Raw genomic sequence first — 7,177 nt, forward strand, 5'->3', positions numbered from 1 at the left:
TACCCGGAGGAACACGGAGCCTATGTTGTGTTTACCAGCATGGCCGACGGCAGACGCAGCAGGCGGCAACAACAACAAGAAGTGCAAGCAGTGGCCTCCAACACTCCAGAGTTCATGCATTGGTCCAAGAAGCCTATTAGTTGGAGCAAGGCCGACCACCCAAAAGTGATGCCTTCCCCTGGTTCATACGCCCTGGTCCTAGAAGCAAGCTTTGCAACGGAGAGGCGAGCAGCCCGCTTCTCCAGAGTCTTGATAGATGGCGGCAGCAGCATCAATATCCTGTACCGTGACACAATGGAGAAGTTGGGAATCAAGCAGAAGCAGCTCGTCCCCAGTTGGACTGTATTCCATGGCATAGTCCCTGGCCTTTCCTGCTCACCAATCGGCAAGACCCAGATTGATGTCCTCTTCGGAGACAAGAATTACTTCCGCCGAGAGCCAGTTTGGTTTGAAGTGGTGGACCTTCAGAGCCCCTACCATGCACTGCTTGGCCGGCTTGCTCTCGCCAAGTTCATGGCGGTCCCCCACTATGCCTACCTCAAGATGAAGATGCCAAGTACCAAGGGGATCCTGACAGTGGTCGAAGACTACAAGAAGTCGATCACTTGCACCGCAGATAGCAGCCGGCTGGCCGAGTCCCTTGTGATTGCCGCTGAGAAGCGGCTCCTTGACCGGGTAGTGGCGTTGGCAGGCAAGAAGCCGGAAATGTCACCCACCCCCCAAGATTCGGAGGTTCAGGGCTCGTTCAAGCCAGCCAAGGAAACAAAGAGAATACCCTTGGACCCGAAGCATCCGGAGAGGCACGCTGTCATAGGCACAGGCCTTGACAGCAAATAGGAAAGCGAGCTCGTCGATTTCCTCCGTGAGAATCGGGACATCTTCTCATGGTCTCCTAAGGACATGCCGGGTGTTCCGACGGATTTCGCCGAGCACAAGCTACATGTCCGACCTGACGCCAAGCCGGTCAGGCAGCCCTGGCGCCACCTGTCAGAAGAGAAGAGAAGAGTTGTCAGAGAAGAGATAGCCCGGCTCCTAGCAGCCAGATTCATCATGGAAGTATTCTTTCCAGAATGGCTGGCCGACCCAGTCCTAGTGTTGAAGAAAAACAAGCAGTGGCGCATGTGCATTGACTACACCAGCCTCAACAAAGCCTGCCCCAAAGAATCCTTTGCTAAGGATTGATCAGGTGATCGACTCCACAACCAGATGCGAGCTGTTGAGTTTCTTGGATGCATACTCAGGTTATCACCAAATAAAGCTGAACCCGGCCGACAGGCTGAAGACCGCCTTCATCACGCCATTTGGAGTCTTCTGCTACCTGACCATGATGTTCGGCTTGAGAAATGCCAGCGCCACGTTTCAGCGTTGCATGCAGAAGTGCCTCCTCAAGCAACTCGGCAGAAATTCATATGTATATGTGGATGATGTGGTGGTGAAGACGGAGAAGCATGGCACGCTGCTGGAGGACCTCAAGGAGACCTTTGAGAATTTGCGCCGATTCCAGATCAAGCTCAACCCGGAGAAATGTGTCTTTGGAGTACCAGCCGGCCAGCTTCTTGGTTTCCTGGTCTCAGAGCGCGGCATAGAGTGCAATCCTATCAAGATCGAGGCAATTGAGATGATGGAAGTGCTCACTCGACTGCTAGACGTGCAGAAATTCACCGGATGCCTGGCGTCAGTCAGCCGTTTCATCAGTCGGCTGGGCGAGAAGGCTCTTCCCCTGTACCAACTCATGAAGAAGACCACTTTTTTTGAGTGGAACGACAAGGCGGACGAGGCATTCCTCCAACTCAAGAAGACATTGGCAACTCTGCCTCTCCTGGCGGTTTCGACTGAGAAGGAGCCCATGCTCCTCTACATTGCGGCCACCAGTCGGGTTGTCAGCATAGTCATGGTCGTAGAGCGCAAGGAGAAGGACAAAGCATTGCCGGTCCAGAGACCGTTGTATTACTTGAGTGAAGTATTGTCCGCCTCCAAGCAAAACTACCCTCACTACCAGAAGATGTGTTACGGCATGCATTTTGCCGCCAAGAAGCTGAAGCATTACTTTCAAGAGCACCCAATAACTGTCGTCTGCACCGTCCCGCTTGCTGAGATCATCGGAAGCCAGGATTCTTCTGGCCGAGTGGCCAAGTGGGCTATTGATCTGGACCCTTATACCATCTACTACCAGCCTCGCACCACCATCAAATCACAAGTGTTGGCCGACTTCCTCGTCGATTGGGCCGAGACGCAATATTTGCCACCTGCACCAGACTCCACTCATTGGCGGATGCATTTTGATGGTTCAAAAATGCGCACTGGTCTGGGAGCCGGCGTCGTCCTCACCTCTCCCAAGGGTGACAAGCTCAAATACGTGTTGCAAATCAACTTCGCCGCCTCCAACAACGTAGCAGAATATGAGGCACTCATACACGGGCTCCGGCTTGCCAAGGAACTCGGCATTCGCCGGATCCTGTGCTATGGTGACTCCGACTTGGTGGTCCAGCAGTCGTCAGGCAACTGGGACGCCAAGGATGCAAACATGGCAAGCTACCGCTTCCTCGTGCAGCAACTCAGCGGATACTTTGATGGGTGCGAGTTCCTTCACGTGCCAAGGAATGACAACGAGCAAGCAGATGCCTTGGCACGGATTGGCTCCACTCGACAAGCAATACCAGCCGGCATTGCCCTACGCCGCCTTCTGAAGCCGTCTGTCAAGCCGTCTCTTGATTCAGACTCCATCTTTGTGCCGCCCCCCTCCCCCCCCTCCCGAAGCAGTCGAATCCGACTTGGCGACCCCAGAGGCCAGTCGGGGGTTTCGACAGGCGGCCCGGTGACTGCTACAGCCGCGCTTGGACCTGGGACTTCGGAACCCGGCCCGGGGACTTCACCAGTCGGCCCGGGGACTTCTTCAGCACAGCAGGCGGAAGCAGCTGCCAACCCGCCGCCTCCCAGCCCAACCGCCCTCGTACAAGTTGAAGTGGTAGCAGTCGAAGAAATTGCAGCGCCCTCATGGGCTCAGCCGATCCTCAAGTTCTTGGTAAATAAAGAGCTGCCAACCGATGAAATCTTAGCCTGACAAGTGCAGAGGCGAGCTGCAGCTTACACCATAGTCAACAAAGAGCTGGTGCGACGAAGCGTCACAGGAGTTTATCAGCGGTGTGTGGAGTCGGACCAAGGCCAAGCAATACTTAGAGATATCCACCAGGGCGAGTGCGGCCACCACGCGGCTTCAAGATCACTTGTGGCCAAGGCTTTCCGCCACGGTTTCTTCTGGCCAACTGCCCTGGAAGAGGCCAAAGAGCTAGTTCAGAAGTGTCAAGGGTGCCAGAGGTTCCGCTCCAAGCGACACCTGCCGGCTTCTGCACTCAAGACCATCCCCATAGCTTGGCCCTTTGCTGTTTGGGGTCTGGATATGGTAGGGCCGTTCAAGACGGCCTGCGGTGCCATGACTCACTTGCTGGTTGCTGTGGACAAGTTTACCAAATGGATAGAGGCAAAACGAATCAAGAAGTTGAACGGGACGACTGCCGTGACCTTCATCACCGACATCACCACGCGATACGGCATCCCACACAGCATCATCACCGACAACAGCACCAACTTCACCAAGGGAGCCTTGGCTCGTTTCTGTGCAACACAGGGCATCCGCCTGGACTTAGCGTCCGTTGCCTACCCACAGTCAAATGGCCAGGTGGAGCGTGCAAACGGCCTCATTTTGTCCGGCCTCAAGCCTCGACTGGTCGAGCCTCTGGAGCGTTCGGCCGGCTGCTGGCTCGACGAGCTGCCGGCCGTCCTTTGGAGCCTGCGCACAACTCCAAAAAAGTAAACGGGCTTCACGCCTTTCTTCCTCGTCTATGGTGCCGAAGCTGTCATCCCGACGGATATTGAATTCGACTCCCCAAGAGTCACCATGTACATTGAGGCAGAGGCCAAGGAAGCACGAGAAGACGGTGTCAACTTGCTGGAGGAAGGCCGGCTGTTGGCACTCAGCTGGTCGGCCATCTACCAGCAGAGTCTGCGCCGATACTACAACCGCAAGGTGAAGCCAAGATCCTTCCTGGAGGGAAACCTTGTGCTCCGGCTGATCCAGCAAACAGCCGGACAGCACAAGCTCTCGCCACCTTGGGAACGCCCTTTCATCATCAGTAAGGTACTGGGCAACGATGCCTACTATCTGATCGATTCCCAGAAGCCCAGAGCGCGTAAAAGGGATGATTCAGGCAAAGAAACGGAGAGGCCATGGAACGCAAACCTCCTATGAAGGTTTTACATTTGAAAGCAGTATGTATCACGCTACCTTTTGTACTATGTATAAATACTCCGGGTCCACCGAGAAGAGCTCGGGGACTGCCCTCTTTTTATCTACATGATAAGTGTCATGCCTATGAGAATGTATACTCTATTTTTTACCGCCTGGCACCGGGTTCGAACAGTCGGCCCGGAGCCTCGCCGCCTTCTACACTATGCCGCCTCCTGTAGCCGGACAAGTAGTGTGTCGGTGCAAAAAACTTCCTTTGTCAGAAGCCACAGCTCGCAGAGCGACTGCATGGCGGGCAAAGGTTGCAAAGAAGTGCCCCACACGAAAAAACGACTAAGGAGGAAAGCGCATATAGTAGAAGGCGGCATTGCCCCTAGTCGTCTGGCTACTTGGCAGCCAGACGGCCGGCCTCCATCTTACTACCCAAAGCTCCGAATGGCTATGTCCTAGCCCCCCTCACGAGCGGCTAGAATGCTCAAACCAGCCACGGTCCGCAGAGCGGCCGCCTTGGCTGGTGAAAGCAAAGCCAAAGGGTCGGCGGCAAAGGAAAAAACCAAGGAGAAAAAGGAAAAAAGATTGGAGGTCGGCACAACAAGCATAAGCAATGATAAAATATTTACATGGACAAAAGGCCTCTGGCTAGCATTCAAACAAAGTTTGATATACACCCCGAGGGTGGAATTGCGCGAATTTAACAAAATGTTTAGAGCAGCAAACAGAAAGCAGATAAAACCCTAAGGAGCAGCAGAAGGCTCCGGTTGGGCGGTGCCGGTTGGTGCAACAGAAGGCTTTGGCTGGGCAGTGCCACCTGGCGCGGCAGAAGGATCCTGCTGGACGGGGCCAAATGGCGTGGCCAAGGACTCCGGCTGGATGCTGGAGTCAGCTGCACCACCGGGCGCAGCAGGCGGCTTCGTTTGAGCAGAAGGATCGCCAGCAGTAGGCGGGGCGGCTGAGGACTGGAGGACAGAGTCGATGGCGTCTGTTGGAGGAACGGGCGGCGGGTCCGCCCCCACTTGGGTGCCTCCAGTAGCGGGCAGCACCTCGGTGCGTGGCTTGTTGCTTGAGGCCCGGTCAGGCTGGGGCTGACCGTACGCCCTGACCTCCGGCATGTCGACGTCGCTCTCCTCGTCTTCCTCCTCCTCCTCATCTCCTTCCTCCTCCCCGTCTTCCCCTTCGTCGCTGGAGTCGATGACTTCAGCAGAATCTTCACTGTCCTTCGGGTTCAGCCCGAGCCACTCGTGCGGAGCTTCGCCACCTTCCTCGACCACCTCCGGTACAAAGACACTAGTGTCGGTGAAGTCGGCGATCGCCGCTGCCCTGTCGACAAGCTCAGCTTCCACCGCCGCCAGCTCCTCCTACGCCTCCAGCCGGAACGTGGCTAACTGGGCTAGATCTAGCCCAGGGTACCACGCCTTGACGAATTCCAAGGCCCAGCACGTTCCTGCCCGGGCTGCTGAGCCCTTCCAGGCCTCCAGGCGGCCGACCGCCACCTCCAGCCAGTCGGCAGTCCGACTTGGGGTGCGCGGAGCCGGCAGGCCTAGCCAGAGGGCAGAGACCGCCTGGGCTTCGGCGCGCTGGAGGCGGCGTAGCAGGCGGTGGGCAGGCCGAAGCCGGGCCTGAATGCTGAGGACCGTTTCGCCAAGAGTCCGCGGGGCGTCTGCGGCGATCTGCGCACCTTCCGCCCTTCGCTCCTTGCGCTGGGCCTCGATCATCTGGATCGCGGCTACGGAATGGCCCGGGAAGAAGTCTGTGCGGGCAGAAGAAGAAAAAATGCCAAGAACATAAGCAAGGGCCGGCATCTCAAAGCAAGAAACCAGGGGAGCAAGGCTTACCATCGACCAAGTCTTCGATGCTGCTGAAGCAGGCTGTCATCTAGGCCTCCTTGTCGGCCCAGGCAGAGCGCTCGAGCTTAAACTCGGGAAGGAGGCTGGTCTCCGCCATCTCTGCCTTTAGCTGGGCCGCCTTGAGGGTTTCCGCCTGTTCGGCGAGCTGGGCGACCAGGTGGTCCCGCTCCTCCGTCAGCTTGCTGCACTCCGCCTCCTTGCCACGCAAGGGGGTCTTGGCTGCCCCCAACTGCTGCTGCAGGACGGCATTAGCCTCTGAAGAAAGAAAGAGAAGAAGAAGGCATCAGTCAAGCAGACAAGACAAAGGAAAGAAACAACCGAGGAGATTCGGCCCGACTGCTCAGCAGTCGGCCCGAACCTCGGGGACTACAGCCCGCGGGCGCGCCAGTGCACCCCCGCGGAAAAGAAGTAGTCGACAAGGAAAAAAGAACAACTGAGGAGATTCGGCCCGAACCTCGGGGACTACAGCCCGCTGGTGTGCCAGCGCGCCCCCGCGAAGAAAGAAGACAGAAACTTACGCCGGCTTTCGGCGAGATGGGCTGTCTGCGCCTCCAGCTCCCGAACCTTGGAGTTGTAGGCGGTCGCGCGAAGGTTATGATAGTCCTGCAGAAGAAACATCAGAATGAAATCAGCAATCAACAATTGCAAGTTAAAGTTCCGACCCGCCTGCTCAGCAGCCGGCCCGGAACTTGGGGACTACACCCAGTGGGTGCGCTTGCGCGCCCCCATGAGAGAAGCAAAGAAGATCATTCGAAGAAGAAACCAAAAGACAATTTACCCGGATAGCGGTGCGCGACTCCAAGTAGGCCTAGTTGCAGCGCTTGAGTGCCACCGCCTCTGCCCGGAGCTTGGCCTGGACGTCAAGAGACGCCTCGTTCAGGGCGCCAGTCCCGCCCCCGTGTACCCAACCCACGGGCGCGGCACTGGTCGCCTCGGTATCAAGGGCCGACGAGCTCGTGGTGCCGATCTCTTGCGGCCGCGGTGCTGAGGCCGCCTTCTCCAGATAGTGGCGCGTGGGAATGCAGACCGCAGGAACCAGGACCGTTGCCACCGTAGTCTCGACCGGTGGCACCGGCGGCGCCACTGGCTG

The sequence above is a fragment of the Triticum dicoccoides genome, chromosome 6B, assembly GCF_002162155.2.
Source record: "Triticum dicoccoides isolate Atlit2015 ecotype Zavitan chromosome 6B, WEW_v2.0, whole genome shotgun sequence".
Lineage (NCBI taxonomy): Eukaryota > Viridiplantae > Streptophyta > Magnoliopsida > Poales > Poaceae > Triticum > Triticum dicoccoides.